The sequence below is a fragment of the Ovis aries genome, chromosome 2 (genome assembly GCF_016772045.2).
Source record: "Ovis aries strain OAR_USU_Benz2616 breed Rambouillet chromosome 2, ARS-UI_Ramb_v3.0, whole genome shotgun sequence".
Classification (NCBI taxonomy): domain Eukaryota; kingdom Metazoa; phylum Chordata; class Mammalia; order Artiodactyla; family Bovidae; genus Ovis; species Ovis aries.
The window spans coordinates 89,871,543-89,892,148 of record NC_056055.1 but is presented as its reverse complement, the minus strand read 5'-3'; the positions used below and the strand labels follow the sequence as shown (position 1 = coordinate 89,892,148).

The 20,606-nt window shown below is 38.4% G+C and overlaps 1 protein-coding gene across 3 annotated transcripts in view; it reads left to right on the top strand.

The window, feature by feature from the left end:
* Positions 1–20,606, top strand: part of KLHL9 (kelch like family member 9) — a 34,957-nt gene that overhangs the window by 3,127 nt on the left and 11,224 nt on the right. For 2 of the 3 annotated variants that reach the window (XM_060410996.1, XM_060410995.1), the window contains exon 2: positions 1,917–4,192. The gene's annotated coding sequence lies outside the window, so the exon portion shown is untranslated. The remainder of the gene's footprint in view (positions 1–1,916; positions 4,193–20,606) is intronic. The other variant, XM_060410997.1, reaches the window with a different exon arrangement.

Sequence of the window (20,606 nt, the reverse complement as noted above, 5' to 3'; positions counted from 1 at the left end):
TGATGTAGATAAGGACTTGAACATTAAATTATTAATAACCAAATAGGTCATTTGACTGAATCATTACTATAGATGAAACTTAACTTTTCCTGCTTGTATATTGTTTTCTGTAGAGTTGCCTTTATACAGATTATTTAACAGAGTTCAAGTCTCAGAGAATTGTTTTTGCTCAGTAAATTTAGGCTCTGCTACTTTCCACATTTGTGTTCAGTAAAACTTAAGAAAAAGACAAAAGCATGCTCAACAAAGCTGTAGGTTTTTAAGTTCGGTCTCTCAACTTAGTCATTCTGACATAACTATTTGATTTGAGGTGGTTGCTGTGGTGCTGCTCCAGCTTTGTGTGATCCGTCTTGAGGCTGTGATCTGAGCAAGTGGAAGATGTACTTTCGGCATCACATCAGAAAATGTCCTTTTGGCTATGTCTGAAGGACAGGACCAACTTCAGATTCCCTAAGAAGCCAGCTATAGAAAGCCTAGGACACTGTTGTCTTGCAGGCAGTACTAAAATATATCTTCAGCCTCTTCAATACCAGAGGTGTCCCTACCGGTTGAGAACCACAAGGGGAGACCTTAATGGGACCTTATCAGCAAATGGAATCATATGTGTCCTCTGAAGTGAGTGATTCTGAAGAATCTGAAGAGGTACTTCCCTGGAATAATTGCCTGCCTGAAGAAAAAATTTATATACATACATTTACATGTATATTAATATTTATATCCCTGTACTTGGGAGATTGTCATAGTGTAAATCAGAAACAACCTTGTTATTGACAATCTCAGGAACCAAAACGAAAGGAATTGGCTTCAAGGGATCTGAGCCTCACTGCCCTTTTCATTTTAATGATTTCTGCATTGGCAGAAAATTTCATACTTCCTATTTTTTTAAATGACTCAATTTTTTATTACTAAATATAGCACACGTGAGTACATTTAGAAAATAGAAAAAGTAGAAATTGTAATAACTTCATGCATCAAATAAGCAAGAAAGAACATCTCAGTTATTTCCTTAATTATTAACTAGGTTAAATATTTGCATTTTTTCAGTAGCTGTGTTCCTCTTTAACCAAATGTTAATATCCTTTGCTCTTGTAATACCTATTGGAGTTGCTTTCTTTTTCATATCAAGTTATAGCATCTTTATATAATAAATATAATTTAACTGGCATTTGCTTGCATTGACTTTTTTCTCAGTCTGTTAGAAGTTTACAAGACAGGACATTCAGTTAATTTTTGAGATCAAATTTGTCCATCTTTTGCATTTTGACCTTTTGGGTATAAATTTGCCAAGTTTCCTTTATTTTTTATGTCATTTTTGACGCTAATTCTGACATGCTGAAATGGTACTGTTCTGCATAAGCTTTTTTCTTTTCCTTGTTGAGAAAAGGTTTCTGCCTTCTATTACATTTGACCCTGTTGTTTTGTAATTAAATATTATTTATCCAGGTAAGTTAACTGCTCCACCTATACCCCCTACCTCCAGCCTCACACATCCCACCTCTCATCCTTTTACTTTATAATTTTCTGCAGTTTACAAGTCTCTTGATAATCATAAAACAACTCACTGGTGCTTTGCTAATTAAATATATTAAATCTGGCATTCCTTCCTTACAGATATGGAAATTTTAGATGACTGAAATGATTGGGATGATACCTGTTTTAACAAGCTGATAGTTTTGGGTTTTTTGTTTTTTTTTTTTACAGAAAATTTAGACTGTAGAAAAATATTTAAAAGAGGATAAAAACTGTAACAATATAAAACATTTTGTTAAATTTTAATTTCTTGTTTTAGTTTTTCTGATAGGGTCAAAAGTTGACTTTTGTTAAGTCTTCTGATTATAAAAATAATTTGTCTGTTACGTAAGTTATTGTTTAGTCGCTGAGTTGTGTTCGATTCTTTGCGACCCTATGGACTGTAGCCCACCAGGCTCCTCTACCCATGGGATTTCCCAGGCAAGAATACTGGGATGGATGGCCGTTTCCTTCTCCAGAGGATCTTCCTAATCCAGGGATCAAATCCGCATGTACTGCACTGGTAGGTGGATTCTTTACCACTGAGCCACCAGGGAAGCCCTGTGGTAAGTACAGGAAAATAAAAATGAACAGAAGGTATAAATTATCAATGATTACACATTCAAAGGTAAAATGTTAATTGTGAATTTACCTGCGTACAAAGTGAAAGTCTCTCAGTTGTGTCTGACTCTTTGCAACCCCATGGACTGTAGAGTCCATGGACTTCTCCAGGCCAGAATACTGGAATGTGTAGCCATTCCCTTTTCCAGGTAATCTTTCCAACCCAAGGGTCAAACCCAGGTCTCCCGCATTGTGGGTAGATTCCTTACCAGCTGAGCCACCAGGTAAGCCCAGGAATACCGGAGTGAGTAGCCTATCCCTTCTCCAGCAGATTTCCCCGATCCAGGAATCGAATCAGGGTCTCCTGCCTGCATTGCAGAGACTCTACAGACACTTGTCAGATATATTGCAAATACACCAAACCTTAAGCTAAAATCTGGATTATGAAGTAAGTTCAACTTCCAGAGACACACACTGCTATTATTATGGCTTTCTCCAAGTTTTCTAAAATCTATATGTATTAGAAAGTAGTATATGGGATGTTTCTTCCTTAATTATCAAATGCATGTACATTAAGAAAAACATTACATTTATAAACCAGATTAATATCCATACTTAATTTTTTCCCATTTGCCTAGAGTAGTATTTCTGTATTTTACCTGCAAAGTAAACATATTTAATCATGTTGCAATTTTTCTGGTTTCTAATTAAAATTATCTTGTTCTGATTATAAAGACAAAATATACACCTTCAGAAAATTTCACTCAAAACTACCAAAACATACTATTGAGAATTCAAAGCAACATTCTGTTCGCAGCTCAACTGAAAGAACTTAGGGTAAGTTAACCTCTCCAAGGTTCATTTTCCAGTTTGTCCATGGGGTGGATGGTGGGTGTTAATAAATGTATCTATATTAGAATTATAAGGAGATAATATAAAGTGATCAGCATAAAACATATACAGAGAAGCGTTAGGATAGTTGTTACTAATTGGCCTTGTACTACATCATGTTTTAGTTTAATTTTGTCTTAATGATTTTCAGATTCTTTTCTTTGAAAGTGTTAAATATACCATATTTTATCCATGAATATGCCTTCATATTTTTTCCATTTCCTTATGGGTTATATTTAAATATCTAACCCTAATTTTTTATCATAAATTAAGCAAGATTTAAAGCTCTTTCATAAAACTTTTTCCATCTCTATTGCCCTGTGATAAATTCTAAGTAAAATCTGAGTGAAATAGTGTAAGTTCTTTTATGCTTTTGAAAAATATTTCCAGGAGTATGTGAATATGTGTTTTCGCCAGAATGTGTTTAGTGACTATTTCAAAGGAAATTTTTGCAGTTCTGATTATTTACTGTTTGTACTTGTATTTAATTATTGAAAACTGTGAATTTTTTGTTTTTTGAGCCTGTGCATTTTTTTCATATGTGAATTATTTATTCCTTTGTATTGTTTTAAATGTTCTATTAGCTACAAATACTTTTTTCCTCAGTGTCATTTTTATGGGGACAGGGCTGTTCAATTTTTTAAAATTCAGTTATAACTGGCATTTTATTATATTAGTTTCAGGAATACAACATAATGATTCAATGAAAGTGAAAGTGTTAGTCTCTTAGCCGTTTCCTACTCTTTACAACCCCTTGGACTTTGGCCCTATCCATGGAATTCTCCAGGCAAGAACACTGGAGCCATTTCCTTCTCTAGGGGATCTTCTGGACCCAGGGATTGAACCCAGGTCTCCTGCATTGCAGGCAGATTCTTTACCATCTGAGCCATGAGGGAAGCCCGAAACACTGCAGCTAGCAGAGGATGGTTTTATATAGTATATATTATGAAATGATCACAAGCCTAATTAACTTCCATTACCACACATGCTGCTGCTGCTGCTAAGTCGCTTCAGTCGTGTCCGACTCTGTGCGACCCCATAGACGGCAGCCCACCAGGCTCCCCCATCCCTGGGATTCTCCAGGCAAGAACACTGGAGTGGGTTGCCATTTCCTTCTCCAATGCATGAAAGTGAAAAGTCAAGTGAAGTCGCTCAGCTGTGTCCAACTCTTAGCGACCCCATGGACTGCAGCCTACCAGGCTCCTCCATCTGTGGGATTTGCCAGGCAAGAGTAAGTTACACACTTTTTTCTTGTAATGAGAACTTTTAACATCTGTGCTCTTAGCAACTTTGAAATATTCAGTACACTATTACTAATAGCCACCATGCTGAACATTATACCCCTGGGACTTATTTGTACCTTTTGATTGCCATCTTCAATTTAATAGTCAAATATGTCTGTCTTTTTTGCATTTTGACCTTTTAGTGATAAAATTGTAGTTTTTGTCCATAGTTCTCATGTCACATTCCTTGTCCTTTATTTTAATGCTTTGTCAGTGCTTATTTTTAATGTGCTCAGGTAGCATTTACTGCTTGTCTCTTGTTGAAATAGCTTTTCTTTTTTCTGGTTGAAATGAAGATGAATTTCAAAAATTCCTTTTATATTAAGAATATTATCTTATTCCCATCTTTTTTCTCTGAGTATATGTCTTACACAAGGTATTTCTTATACTGTAGTGAAATTAGTTTTTCCTCAGTCATTTTTTAATGCCTTCTTTGCATAATTTTCCTCATCATGTGATGATATAATTACCCTGGTATTTGATGTTGTTGTTATGGATATGGCTTTTCAGCTTTTCACTAGTTTTCTGTTTCCAAGTTGTTATGCAGTTGTTTCACAACAACTTTTTGAATAATCTTTACTTTCTCACTGAATTTTTATGCTTTTTAAAATCATGTAGTAGAATCTTATTTATAATATGGGCACACTGGGGTCTTTTTCTTCAGTTATAGTGATCTTTTATTCAAGTTGTCTTTGGTATGTAGATTGCTCTTTTGAATGGAATTTTGTTTTTATTTTATTTGTTTCATAATTTAAAGCATTGGTTAATACTTTCAGCAGATTTTAGATGTAATACAAGGCATTGTGCCTTGTAGGTAATTTTAATAGGGATAACTCGAATTAGAATTTAGAATTCTTTTGTTAAAGAGATATTCTTGGTCTTGTTCTTGAAATATCTATCTATTCTGCATTAATTGGGAGTCTTTAAAATGAGGGAATAATATTTGCATCACAAATACCAAAATTTATTGAAGGGGGCAACTTAATTGTTTTCATATCAGATACTGAAAAAGACTGTTTTTTGTTTTCCACTGTTGGATTAGAAATTCCTCTCCTCTATCACTGAGTAGATTATCAAATGGCATAGTTTAGAAAGCAATTTGGCACGAGTAGTAAAAGATTGTCTTCCAGCTTTCTCATACCTTTTGAACATTAAATGTATTTACAAAGTAGTAATAATAAGCCCCCAAATGATAATCTCAGCATGATACTATTATCACTGATATTTCCTTTCTAATGTGACCCCCCTCAGACCTTCCATAAATACTTTTAAAGATGAATTTTTGGGAGTTTATATTCCCTGATTTTGTTACATTATATCTGTTGCTAGTATTCGCTGTTAAGCATATATTTGAATGGTGGCGTGATGCTTACAAAAGACTTAGATATTCACTAAAGATGATTGCATATTGCAGAACTGTTGATGTTGTGGTCCTTAAACAAATGTGCTAATAATAGATAGTTCCTCTATTTTCTTGGTAACTGTTTTGAACAACCATTTTCCAGGGGTTTTGATGTTATTCTGCCATCTACTGGTTGAAATTTTAAATCCTTGTGTAGATAGATGACAGAAAATGTAGGCTTTTTTAAAGAACAGTAATGACAGAACTCATGGCACCCCACTCCAGTACTCTTGCCTGGAAAATACCATGGACGGAGGAGCCTGCTAGGCTGCAGTCCATGGGGTCACAAAGAGTTGGACACCACTGAGCGACTTCCCTTTCACTTTTCACTTTCATGAATTGGAGAAGGAAATGGCAACGCACTCCAGTGTTCTTGCCTGGAGAATCCCAGGGACAGGGGAGCCTGGTGGGCTGCCGTCTATGGGGTCGCAAACAGTCGGACACGACTGAAGCGACTTAGCAGCAGCAGCAGCAATGACAAAACTCAGCAGATGTTTTTATAATGTATATGAAAGTTTAGAGTCTTCAGGTCATACTTAAATAAATGAATACGAAATCCCTATGGTTACTCTTGGTGTACAGAGAGGGTCAGATAATCAGAAATACATATTTTCCTGCCCAATGTGGTTTCATTAAAAATTTTTTTGATTGAAATATAGTTGATGCTGTTATATAAGGGGTACACAATTACATAGTGACTCACAATTTTAAAGGTTCAGTTCAGTTCAGTCGCTCAGTCGTGTCTGACTCTTTGCAACCCCATAATTGTAGCATGCCAGGCATCCCTGTCCATCACCAACTCCCAGAGTTCACTCAAACTCATGTCCATCAAGTCGGTGATGCCATCCAGCCATCTCATCCTCTGTCATCCCCTTCTCTTCCTGCCCACAATCCCTCTCAGCATCAGAGTCTTTTCCAATGAATCAACTCTTCACATGAGGTGGCCAAAGTATTGGAGTTTCAGCTTTAGCATCATTCCTTCCAACGAACACCCAGGACTGATCTTTTTAAAAAATTTTTTTTATTTTTTATTTTTACTTTATTTTCCTTTACAATACTGTATTGGTTTTGCCATACATTGACATGAATCAGCCACGAGTGTACATGAGTTCCCAATCCTGAACCCCCTCCCACCTCCCACCCCATATCATCTCTCTGGATCATACCGGTGCACCAGCCGCAAGCATCCTGTATCCTGTATCGAACATAGACTGGCAATTCATTTCTTACATGATAGTATCCATGTTTCAATGCCATTGTCCCAGATCATCCCACCCTCTCCCTCTCCCTCAGAGTCCAAAAGTCCGTTCTATACATCTGTGCCTCTTTTGCTGTCTCGCATACAGGGTTATCATTACCATCTTTCTAAATTCCATATATATGTGTTAGTATACTGTATTGGTGTTTTTCTTTCTGCCTTACTTCACTCTGTATAATCGGCTCCAGTTTCATCCATCTCAGAACTGATTCAAATGTATTCTCTTTAATGGCTGAGTAATACTCCATTGTGTATATGTACCACAGCTTTCTTATCCATTCATCTGCTGATGGACATCTAGGTTGTTTCCATGTCCTGGCTATTATAAACAGTGCTGCGATGAACATTGGGGTACACGTGTCTCTTTCAATTCTGGTTTCCTCGGTGAGTACGCCCAGCAGTGGGATTGCTGGGTCATAAGGCAGTTCTGTTTGCAGTTTTTAAGGAATCTCCACACTGTTCTCCATAGTGGCTGTACTAGTTTGCATTCCCACCAACAGTGTAAGAGGGTTCCTTTTCTCCACACCCTCTCCAGCATTTATTGCTTGTAGACTTTTGGATCGCTGCCATTCTGACTGGTGTGAAGTGGTACCTCATTGGGGTTTTGATTTGCATTTCTCTGATAATGAATGATGTTGAACATCTTTTCATGTGTTTGTAGGCCATCCGTATGTCTTCTTTGGGGAAATATCTATTTAGTTCTTTGGCCCATTTTTTGATTGGGTTGTTTATTTTTCTGGAATTGAGCTGCATAAGTTGCTTGTATATTTTTGAGATTAGTTGTTTGTCAGTTGCTTCATTTGCTATTGTTTTCTCCCATTCCGAAGGCTGTCTTTTCACCTTGCTTATAGTTTCCTTTGTTGTGCAGAAGCTTTTAATTTTAATTAGATGCCATTTGTTTATTTTTGCTTTTATTTCCAGTATTCTGGGAGGAGGATCATAGAGGATCCTGCTGTGATTTAAGTCGGAGAGTGTTTTGCCTGTGTTCTCCTCTAGGAGTTTTATAGTTTCTGGTCTTACATTTATATCTTTAATCCATTTTGAGTTTATTTTTGTGTGTGGTGTTAGAAAGTGATCTAGTTTCATTCTTTTACAAGTGGTTGACCAGTTTTCCCAGCACCACTTGTTAAAGAGATTGTCTTTAATCCATTGTATATTCTTGCCTCCTTTGTCGAAGATAAGGTGTCCATCGGTGTGTGGATTTATCTCTGGGCTTTCTGTTTTGTTCCATTGATCTATATGTCTGTCTCTGTGCCAGTACCATACTGTCTTGATGACTGTGGCTTTGTAGTAGAGCCTGAAATCAGGCAGGTTGATTCCTCCAGTTCCATTCTTCTTTCTGAAGATTGCTTTGGCTATTCGAGGTTTTTTGTATTTCCATACAAATTGTGAAATTATTTGTTCTAGCTCTGTGAAAATACCGCTGGTAGCTTGGATTGCATTGAATCTGTAGATTGCTTTGGGTAGTATACTCATTTTCACTATATTGATTCTTCCGATCCAGGAACATGGTATATTTCTCCATCTATTAGTGTCCTCTTTGATTTCTTTCATCAGTGTTTTATAGTTTTCTATATATAGGTCTTTAGTTTCTTTAGGTAGATATATTCCTAAATATTTTATTCTGTTCGTTGCAATGGTGAATGGAATTGTTTCCTTAATTTCTTTTCTACTTTCTCATTATTCGTGTATAGGAATGCAAGGGATTTCTGCGTGTTGATTTTATATCCTGCAACTTTACTATATTCATTGATTAGCTCTAGTAATTTTCTGGTGGAGTCTTTAGGGTTTTCTATGTAGAGGATCATGTCATCTGCAAACAGTGAGAGTTTTACTTCTTCTTTTCCAATTTGGATTCCTTTTATTTCTTTTTCTGCTCTGACTGCTGTGGCCAAAACTTCCAGAACTATGTTGAATAGTAGCGGTGAAAGTGGGCACCCTTGTCTTGTTCCTCACTTTAGAGGAAATGCTTTCAATTTTTCACCATTGAGGATAATGTTTGCTGTGGGTTTGTCATATATAGCCTTTATTATGTTGAGGTATGTTCCTCCTATTCCTGCTTTCTGGAGAGTTTTTATCATAAATGGATGTTGAATTTTGTCAAAGGCTTTCTCTGCATCTATTGAGATAATCATATGGCTTTTATTTTTCAGTTTGCTAATGTGGTGAATTACATTGATTTATTTGTGGATATTGAGAATCCTTGCATCCCTGGGATAAAGCCCACTTGGTCATGGTGTATGATCTTTTTAATGTGTTGTTGGATTCTGATTGCTAGAATTTTGTTGAGGATTTTTGCATCTATGTTCATCTGTGATGTTGGCCTGTAGTTTTCTTTTTTTGTGACGTCTTTGTCAGGTTTTGGTATTAGGGTGATGGTGGCCTCATAGAATGAGTTTGGAAGTTTACCTTCCTCTGCAATTTTCTGGAAGAGTTTGAGTAGGATAGGTGTCAGCTCTTCTCAAAATTTTTGGTAGAATTCAGCTGTGAAGCCATCTGGACCTGGGCTTTTGTTTGCTGGAAGAGATCTGATTACAGTTTCAATTTCCGTGCTTGTGATGGGTCTCTTAAGATTTTCTATTTCTTCCTGGTTCAGTTTTGGAAAATTGTACTTTTCTAAGAATTTGTCCGTTTCTTCCACGTTGTCCATTTTCTTGGCATATAATTGCTGATAGTAGTCTCTTATGATCCTTTGTATTTCTGTGTTGTCTGTTGTGATCTCTCCATTTTCATTTCTAATTTTATTGATTTGATTTTTCTCCCTTTGTTTCTTGGTGAGTCTTGCTAATGGTTTGTCAGTTTTATTTATCCTTTCAAAGAACCAGCTTTGCCTTTCTTGATTTTTGCTATGATCTCTTTTGTTTCTTTTGCATTTATTTCTGCCCTAATTTTTTAAGATTTCTTTCCTTCTACTAACTCTGGGGTTCTCCAAGTCTTCCTTTTCTATTGCTTTAGGTGTAGAGTTAGGTTATTTATTTGACTTTTTTCTTGTTTCTTGAGGTATGCCTGTATTGTTATGAACTTTCGTCTTAGCACTGCTTTTATAGTGTCCCACAGGTTTTAGGTTGTTGTGTTTTCATTTTCATTTGTTTCTATGCATATTTTGATTTATTTTTTTATTTCTTCTGTGATTTGTTGGTTATTCAGAAGCATGTTGTTCAGCCTCCATATGTTGGAATTTTTAATAGTTTTTCTCCTGTAATGGAGATCTAATCTTAATGCATTATGGTCAGAAAAGATGCTTGGAATGATTTCGATTTTTTGAATTTATCAAGGTTATATTTATGGCCCAGGATGTGATCTAACTGGAGAAGGTTCCATGAGCACTTGAGAAAAAGGTGAAATTCATTGTTTTGGGGTGAAATGTCCTGTAGATATCAATTAGGTCTAACTGGTCTATTGTATCATTTAAAGTTTGCGTTTCTTAGTTAATTTTCTGTTTAGTTGATATGTCCATAGATGTGAGTGGGATATTAAAGTCTCCCGCTATTATTGTGTTATTGTTTATTTCCCCTTTCATACTTGTTAGCATTTGTCTTACATATTGCGGTACTCCTATGTTGGGTGCCTATATATTTATAATTGTTGTATCTTCTTCTTGGATTGATCCTTTAATCATTATGTAGTGGCCTTCTTTGTCTCTTTTCACAGCCTTTGTTTTAAAGTCTATTTTATCAGATATGAGTATTGCTACTCCTGCTTTTGGTCTCTATTTGCATGGAATATCTTTTCCAGCCCTTCACTTTCAGTCTGTATGTGTCCCTTGTTTTGATGTGGGTCTCTTGTAGGCAGCATATATAGAGGTCTTGTTTTTGTATCCATTCAGCCAGTCTTTGCCTTTTGGTTGGGGCATTCAACCCATTTACGTTTAAGGTAATTATTGGTAAGTATGATCCCGTTGCCATTTACTTTACTGTTTTGGGTTTGGGTTTATACACCCTTTTTGTGTTTCCTGTCTAGAGAATATCCTTTAGCATTTGTTGGAGAGCTGGTTTGGTGGTGCTGAATTCTCTCAGCTTTTGCTTGTCTGTAAAGCTTTTGATTTCTCCTTCATATTTGAATGAGATCCTTGCTGGGTACAGTAATCTGGGCTGTAGGTTATTTTCTTTCATCATTTTAAGTATGTCTTGCCATTCCCTCCTGGCCTGAAGCGTTTCTACTGAAAGATCTGGAGTTATCGTTATGGGAATCGCCTTGTGTGTTATTTGTTATTTTTCCCTTGCTGCTTTTAATATTTGTTCTTTGCGTTTGGTCTTTGTTAATTTGAATAATATGTCTCTTGGGGTGTTTCGCCTTGGGTTCATCCTGTTTGGAACTCTCTGGGTTTCTTGGACTTGGGTGATTATTTCCTTCCCCATTTTAGGGAAGTTTTCAGCTATTATCTCCTCAAGTATTTTCTCATGGTCTTTCTTTTTGTCTTCTTCTTCTGGGACTCCTTTAATTTGAATGTTGGAGCGTTCCATATTGTCCTGGAGGTCTCTGAGATTGTCCTCATTTCTTTTAGTTCGTTTTTCTTGTTTCCTCTCTGATTCATTTATTTCTACCATTCTATCTTCTATTTCACTAATCCTATCTTCTGTCTCCATTATTCTACTATTTGTTGCCTCCAGAGTGTTTTTGATCTCCTTTATTGCATTATTCATTATATATTGATTCTTTTTTATTTCTTCTAGGTCCTTGTTAAACCTTTCTTGCATCTTCTCAATCCTTGTCTCCAAGCTATTTATCTGTGATTCCATTTTGATTTCAAAATTTTGGATCATTTTCACTATCATTATTCAGAATTCTTTCTCAGGTAGATTCCCTATCTCTTCCTCTTTTGTTTGGTTTGGTGGGCATTTCTCCTGTTCCTTTACCTGCTGGGTATTCCTCTGTCTCTTCATCTTGGTTATATTGCTGAGTTTGGGGTGGCCTTTCTGTTCTGGAAATTTGTGGAGTTCTGTTTATTATGGAGTTTCCTCACTGTGGGTGGAGTTGTATCAGTGGCTTGTCAAGGTTTCTTGGTTAGGGTAGCTTGTGTTGGAGTTCTGGTGGGTGGAGCTGGATTTCTTCTCCCTGGAGTGCAATGAAGTGTCCACTAATGAGTTATGAGATGTCTATGGTTTTGGAGTAACTTTCAGCTGCCTGTATGTTGAAGCTCAGGGGTGTGTTCCTGTGTTGCTGGAGAATTTGCGTGGTATGTCTTGCTCTGAAACTTGTTGGCCCTTGGCTGGTGCTTGGCTTCAGTGTAGGTTTGGAGGTGTTTGATGAGCTCCTATCGATTAATGTTCCCTGGATTCAGGAGTTCTCTGATGTTCTCAGGATTTGGACTTGAGCCTCCTGCTTCTGGTTTTCAGTTTTAGTTTTACAGTAGCCTCAAGACTTCTCCATCTATACAGCACCAGTGATAAAACATCTAGGTTAAAGATGAAAGGTTTCTCCACATTGAGGGACACCCAGAGAGGTTCACTGAGTTACATGGAGAAGAGAAGAGGGAGGGGGGAGTTAGAGGTGACTGGAATGAGATGAGGTGGGATCAAAAGAGGAGAGAGCAAGCTAGCCAGTAATCACTTCCTTATGTGCGCTGCACAGTCTGGACTGCTCAGAGATCTTCACAGGAGTCATACAGGGAAGAGGAGAGGGAGGAAGTAGACAGAGGTGGCCAGGAGGATAAAAGAGGGAAATGAAAAGGAGAGAGACAGATCCAGCCAATAACCAGTTCCCTAAGTGTTCTCCACCGTCTGGAACACACAGAGATTCACAGAGTTGGGTAGAGAAGAGAAGGGGGAGGGCTGAGACAGAGACAACCTGGTGGAGAAAAAGGAGAGTCCAAAGGAGGAGAGAGTGGTCAAGCCAGTAATCTCGCTCTCAGGTACAATTGGGTACTGAAGATTGGGTTTATAAATGTACAAAATTGACAACAAATACCAAAAAGCAAAGATTCAAAATCTAGAGTACAGTTTGGATTTTCAAAATTTCAATATTAAAAGAAGAAAAAAAAAAGTCACGAGAATTATTAAAAAACAACAACAACAAAAGATATATATGGCATTTGCTTTAAAAATAGGGTCTTTTTTTTTTTTTAAAGTAATAGTAGGTTATTAAAATTAAAAGAGAAATAGAGGACTTAAAATTTTTTTAAGTTAAAAAAAAGGAGAAGAAAAAACAAACAACAACATCAACAACAACAACAAAAAAAGAGAATGGTCATAAAAATAGTAAAGATATATCTGGGACTTCCTCTGGTGTGGGCAGTGTGGGGTCACTTCCAAGGTGGTTCCCTCTGTTTAGCTTCTTCTGTTTGCTGGTCTCTTCAGTGTCTGATTTCCGCCCTGACACAGTGGGGGCAGTGGTGGACACTTTTTTATTTTTTTTAGGCTCACTTGTTCAGTCGCGCTGTGGGGAGGGAGGGATGCTGCAAATAACACTGGTGTGTGCATGCAGTGTCTCAGCTCCTCTGGGCCTGCCCCTGCTCGCGGCGCACAAACTGCTCAGGCTCTAGGTTGCTCCGCCGGGGACTGTCTGAGGCCGACCCTAGGCTGCATGCACCTCCCTGGTCTAAGCTGCTCAGGCTTGGCTCTCAGGTAGCCCTCAGAGGCGCAGATTTGGTTGGGCCTGCGTTTTGTGCCCTTCCCAGGACCAAGTAGCTCAGGTGTTTGGCGAGCGCTGTCGCTGCAACTTATCGCTTTTCCTGTCCCTGCTCCTCAGTTTTCTGGGTGTACTGCTGGCTCCCCTTGTCAGGCGGATGGTGACTGTCAGGACCGCAAGAAGTCTTAGCAAAGAAGCCTGCTTGCAGTTTGGTAGGTAAAGTCTCTCTGGGGCTGCGATTGCCCCCTTCCAGCCCTTCTGGCTCTGGCTGCCTGTCTCCGGAGGGGGATGGCCTGTAGCCGGCTATTTCTGTTCTGTCCTTTGTTCTGTGCGCGGTCCTGGCGGTGTCTTATGTTAGAGCTTTTCCCGTGGTAGCTATCCCACAGTTTGGTATGCTAGTCCAAGTTAGTTCGCTCTGGTTACACTCGGGGCATTCCGGCCCAATTCTTAAAAAGCACTGCAGCCTGCACCTCCCTGCCCAGCCCCCGCTTGCTCGTGGCGCATGCAGGCCCCTGCACTGCTTCTCTGCTCGGGGAGTTACCATTTGGCTCGTAATCTGTTGGTTTTAGTTATTTATTTATTTTTCTTCCCTGTTATGTTGCCCTCTGTGCTTCCAAGGCTCGCCACAGACTTGGCAGTGAGAGTGTTTCCTGGTGTTTGGAAACTTCTCTCTTTTTAAGTCTCCCTTCCCCGGATGGGACTCCCTTCCTGGGAAAGAGCTCCCTCCCTACCTCCTTTGTCTCTTTTTTCATCTTTTATATTTTTTCCTACCTGTTTTTGAAGACAATGATCTGCTTTTCTGGGTGCCTGATGTCCTCTGCCAGCATTCAGAAGTTGTTTTGTAGAATTTACTCAGGGTTGAAATGTTCTTTTGATGAATTTGTGGGGGAGAACGTGGTCTCCCCATCCTATTCCTCCACCGTCTTTCAAAATGCTCCTGATCTCCTTCAGAATGGACTGGTTGGATCTCCTTGCAGTCCAAGGGACTCAAGAGTCTTCTCCAACACCACAGTTCAAAAGCATCAATTCTTTGGAACTCAGCTTTCTTCACAGTCCAACTCTCACATCCATACATGACTACTGGAAAAACCATAGCCTTGATTAGACAGACGATTGTTGGCAAAGTAATGGCTCTGCTTTTGAATATGCTGTCTAGGTTGCTCATAACTTTCCTTCCAAGGAGTAAGCGTCTTTTAATTTCATGGCTGCAATCATCATTGCCTATATTCCCTGTATTGTATATCCTTGTGGCTTCTTTATACATAGTAGTTTGTACCTATCCCTTAATCCCCTATCCCTTGTATTACCCCTTCCCTCTCCCCTCTCCCCACTGGTAACCACTAGTTTGTTTTCAGTATCTGTGAGGCTGCTTTTTTTGTGTTATATTCTCTAGTTTGTTGTGTTTGTTAGATTCCATATATAAGTGATATCGTACACTATTTGTCTGACTTACTTCACTTAGCATAATACCATCCAAGTCCATCCATGTTGCTGTAAGTGGCAACATTTTCATTCTTTTTATTGGCTGAGCAGTATTCCATTATATATAGATATCACATCTTCATCCATTCACCCTTGATGGACTTAGGTTGTTTCCATATCTTGTCAGTCATAGTGCTGCTATGTACATTGGGATGCATATATTATCTTTTTGAATTGATATTTTTGTTTTTTCTGGACATGTAATGCTGGGTCATATGATAATTTTATTCGTAGTTTCTTGCACTTTGTTGTATTTTGAGAAACCTCCATACTATTTTTTCCTGTGGCTGCACCCATTTACATTCCCACAAACAGTGTACAAGGATTCCATTTTTTTACACATCCTCGCCAACATTTGTTTGTATTCTTTTTAATGATAGCCATTCTGACAGGGGTGAGGTGACATTTCATTTTGGCATTGATTTCCTTTTCCCTGATGATTAGCAATGTTGAATATCTTTTCTTGTGCCTGTTAGCCATCTGCATTTCCTACTTAGGAAAAATATCTATTCAGTTCTGCCCATTTTTTAATCAGGCTGTTTTTTGATGCCAAGTTTTATGAACTGTTTATGTATGTTGGATATTAACCCCTTATAGGCCTTAAGGGGTTAAGGAATTAACCCCATATCATTTGTAAATATCTTCTGCCAGTCAGTGAAAGTGAAAGCGCTCAGTAGTGTCCGACTCTTTGCAACCCCATGGACTGTAGCCTACCAGGCTCCTCCATCCATGGGATTTTCCAGGCAAGAGTACTGGAGTGGGTTGCCATTTCCTTCTCCAGGGGATCTTCCTGACCCAGGGATGGAACGGGGTCTCCCGCATTCCAGGCAGACCTCTAACCTCTTGAGCCACCAGGGAAGCCCCAATCAGTAGGTTATCTTTTCATTTTGTTGATGGTTTCCTTTGCTTTGCTAAATCTTTTAAGTTTAATTAGATCACATTTGTTTATTTTTCCTTTTATTTACTTTGTTTTAGGAGACAGATAAAATACTGCTACAATTTATGTCAAAGGGTATTCTGCCAGTGTTTTCCTCTAGGAACTTTATACATTTTGGTCTTTAATCCACTTTGAGTTTATTTTTGTAAATGGTGTTAGAGAATGTTCTAATTTTGTTTTTTTACACATAACTGTCCAGTTTTCCCCACTCCACTTATTGAAAAGACTGTCGTTTTGCTAATGTATATTCTTGCCTCTTTTGTCAGATTAATTGACTGTAAGTACTTCAGTTTGTTTCTGGGCTCTCTCTACTTTTCCATTGATCTGTGTGTCTTGTTTTTGTGCCAGTACCATTCTGTTTTGATTCCTGTAGGTTTCTAATACACTGTGAAGTCAGGAAACATAATTCCTCTAACTCCATTCTTCTTTCTCAAGATTGTTTTGGCTGTTTGAGGTCTTTTTTTACCATACAAGTTTTAAAATTATTTGTTGTAGTTCTGAAAAATGCCCTTGGTATTTTGATAGCAATCACACTGAATTGTAGATTCCCTTGGATAGTTTGGTCATTCCAACAGTATTAAATCATCCTGTCCAAGAACATGGTACCATCTTTCCATCTGTGGTGTCTTCAGTTTCTTTCACCAGTGTCTTATTAATAAGTTTCTGAGTACAGATCTTTTACCTCCTTAGATAGGTTTATTCCTAGGTATTTTATTTGTTTTGATATGGTAAATGGGATTGTTCCCTAAGTTTCTTGTTCTGATATTTCATTGTTAGTATACAGAAATGCAAGAGGTTTCTGGATATTAATTTTGTATCCTAGAGCTTTACCAAATTAATTGATTAGCTCTAATAGTTTTCGATGGCATCTTTAGGATCTATGATAGTATTGTGTCATCTGCCAACAGTGACAATTTCAGTTCTTTTCCAATTCAGGTTCCTTTTATTTCTTTTTCTTTTGCTGTGGCTGGGACTTCCAAGACTGTTAAATAAAAACGGTAAGAGTGAGCATCCTTGTTTTGTTTCTTCTGACCTTAGAGGAAATTCTTTTAGCTTCTCACCATTGAGTATGATGTTAGGCGTCAGTTTGGCATATATGGCTTCTATTATCTTATGTTCCCTCTATGCCCATTTTCTGGAGAGTTGGTTTTTTTTTTTTTCCATAAATGGATGTGAATTTTGTCAGAAGCTTTTACTGCCTCTACTAAGATGATCATATGGTTTTAATTTTTCAGTTTTTTTAATGTGGTATATCACATTGATTGATTTGTGGGTATCAGAAAGTCCTTGCACCTCTGAGATAAAATCCTACTTGATCATGGTGAATGATCCTTTTACTGTATTGGATTCAGTTTGCTAATATTTTTTGAATAGTTTTGCAACTATGTTCATCAGTAATACTGGCCTGTAATTTTATTTTTTTTGTGGTGTCTGTTTGGTTTTGGTATCAGGGTAATGCTGGCCCCATAGAATGAATATGGAAGTGTTCCTCTGAAATTTTTGAGAATAGTTTGAGAAGGATAGGTGTTAACTCTTCAAATGTTTGGTAGAATTCACCTGTGAAGCCACCTGGTCCTGGACTTTTGTTTGTTGTGAATTCTTAAAATTATTAGCTTAATTTCACTACTGGTGATTGGCCCATTCATATTTTCTCTTTCTTTCTTCCTAATTTGGTCTTGGAATATGGTACTCTTATAAGAATTTGTCCATTCCTTCTCGGTTGTTCATTTTACTGGCATATAGTTTGTAGCTGTCTCTTAGGATACTTTGTATTTCTGTGATCTGGGTTGTAACATCTCCTTTTTCATTTCTCAGTTTATTGATTTAACTGCTCCCCCACCCTTTTCTTAATGAGGGTGGCTAAAGTTTTTCAACCTTGTTTATCTATTCAAAGAACCAACTCAGTTTCATTGGTCTTTCCTTTGTTTTTTAGTCTTTATTTCTACTCTGATCTTTTGCTTCTACTAACATTGGGTTTGTTCTTTCTCTAGTTCCTTAGGTGTAAAGTTAGGTTGTTAAGATTTTTCTAGTTTCCTGAGGTAAGTTTGTATTGCTGTAAACTACCCTGTTAAAACTGCTCTTACTCCATCTCATAGATTTTGGATTATTATGGTTTCATTTTCATTTACCTTTAAGTATTTTTTTTTTTTTAATTTCCTCTGATTTCTTCAATGATCCACTGGTTGTTCAGCAGTGTATTGTTTAGCTTCCACATGTTTGTGTGTTTGTGCTTTTTTGCAGTTGACTTCTAGTCTCATTTTGTCTAATAAGTATTGTTACTCTAGCTTTCTTCTGACTTCCATTTGCATAGAATAACTTTATCCATCCCCCCACTTTCACTGTGTGTCTCTAGATCTGAATGAAGTCTCTTATAGGCAGCATATATGTATAGGTCTTATTGTGTCCATTCAGCCACTGTATGTCTTTTGATTGAAGTGTTTAGTCCATTTGCATTTAAAATTATTATCAACATGATATCCTTATTGCCATTTTGTTAATTGTTCGGGAGTTTTGTAGGTCTTTTTTTCCCTTTTGTTTTCATGATTTGATGATGATCTTAAATGTTGTTTGGGTTTCTTTTTTGTGGGTGCATTATAGATGTTTAATTTTGTGGTTCCCATGAGGTTTTTATATAGCAATCTATATATTATAGCAGTCACCAGGTGACTCAGCAGTAAAGAGCCCGCCTGCCAAGGCCAGAGACACAAGAGACCCAGGTTTGATCCCTGGGTCAGAAAGACCCCCTGGAGGAGGAAATGGCAACCCCCTCCAGTATTCTTGCCTGGAGAATCCCATGGACAGAGGAGCCTGGTGGGCTACAGTTCATGGGATCCCAAAGAGTCAGACATGACTCTTTTATATAGCAATCTATACACATACACATACAATCTGTATACATACACGATTGTTTTTAAGTTGCTGGTCTCTTTATTTCAAATGCATTGTACTTTCCTCCCTTCGGTTACTGTTTTTGGTATGTTTTATATAGTTATTTTGTGTATCCCTTAACTGCTTATTGTGGATATAGATGATTTGACTACTTTTGTCTTTTAACATTCCTACTAGCTTTGTGCTTGGATGATTTTCTACCTTTACTGCATACCTGCCTTTACTAGTGAGCTTTTTCATTGCATAATTTTGTTTCTAGTTGTGGCTTTTGTTATGGTTTTTTTTCTCTTTTTTGGCATAGAACAGTTCCTTTATCATTTGTAAAGCTGGTTTGGTAGTGCTGTATTCTTTCAGCTTTTGCTCATCCATGATGCTTCACCCAATCTGAAGGAGAGCCTTGCTGTGTATTCTTGTTTGGAGGTTGTTTGCTTTCATCACTTTAAATATATTGTGCCACTCCCTTCTGGCCTGCAGAATTTCTGCTGAAAAATTACCTGATAGTCTTATGGGGATTCCCTTGTATGTTTATTGTTTTTCTCTTGCTGCTTTTAATATTCTCTTTAATTTTTCTCATTTAAATTACAGTGTCTTGGTGTTTTCCTCTTGGGGTTAATCCTTTCTGGGACTCTGCTTCCTGGACTTACACGACTGTTTCCATTCCCAGGTTATGGAAGTTTTCAATTAGTATATCTTCAAATATGTTCTCAGCTCCTTTTTCCCCTCTCCTCATTCTGGGACCCCTATGATGCAAATAATTAGTGTGCTTATTGTAATCCCAGAGGTGTCGAGCTCACTGGTTCATTTCTCTGTGTCTCTTAGTCTGTTTTTGATTCCTTCATGTATATTTTCCATTTCAGTTATTGTGTTCTTTATATTTATTCTTACCGTTAAAAATTTTCTAACTTCTCTGTGCATTCGTTCTTTTCCCAAGTTCTTTCATTACCCTGAACTCTTCTTGGTTAAGCTGTAAATCTACTTCATTCTTCCTTCATCTGGAACATGTTTCTCATTTTGTGTGCTCTTGCAGAAGTGGCCTTCTCTAGGAAACATCTTATGCATTCTAGCAGTGCAGTCCCCTCTCATTTCCCATGCTATATGCTCTAGGCATTCCTCTCCCCCCCAACAAGGGTGGTGTGGGTCCTTGATTGTGGCAGGTGGGCTATGTGGGGAGTCTGGTAAGCTTAGTTAGCTCCTATTATGGTTGGTTGCCATGCCTTGCCTGGTTCACAGGCTGCCACCTGCTGGTTGGTGGGGCCTTGTCTCTTTTCAGGACCCCAGGGGCTGCAGGGCTAGTGCTGGCTCACTGGTAAGCAGAGCCAAGGTCCAGAAGACTGGGGCTGTTGCCTGCCCACTGGTGATGGGCTTCATGCCAGGTCCCAGGGTAGCTCCTCAAATTAGTTCCAGACTACTGGCAGGCAAAGCTAGATCCTAGAGTCAGGCTGCAGGGCCCAGAGATCCCAGAGCTGGTATCAGTGGGGGGTGGGGGTGGGGTTCCGGACACGGCTGGGTATGGGGTGTCCTTAAGCTTGTTTTGGCATGCTAGTGGGCAGGGCCAGGGCCAGCTTGTCCCAGTGCATGGTGTGGCTAGCTGTGGGTAGGCTGGGTCCACTGGCTGCAAGATTGTGGTTTTGAGTCTGAGGTCTGGTACCCCTCTCCCCCACCTCCCCTTATACAACCTGTCCACTGTTATCCTACCCAGTAAGTTGTGTGGCCTGAGGTGTTGCAGCACTGGCTCCTTACAGCTGTTGGGTGGGGCCAGGTCTTGGCACTGATGAGCTAGAGAGGATCCCACAACAGTGCCTGCCCATCCAGTGTCCATGTGGCTGA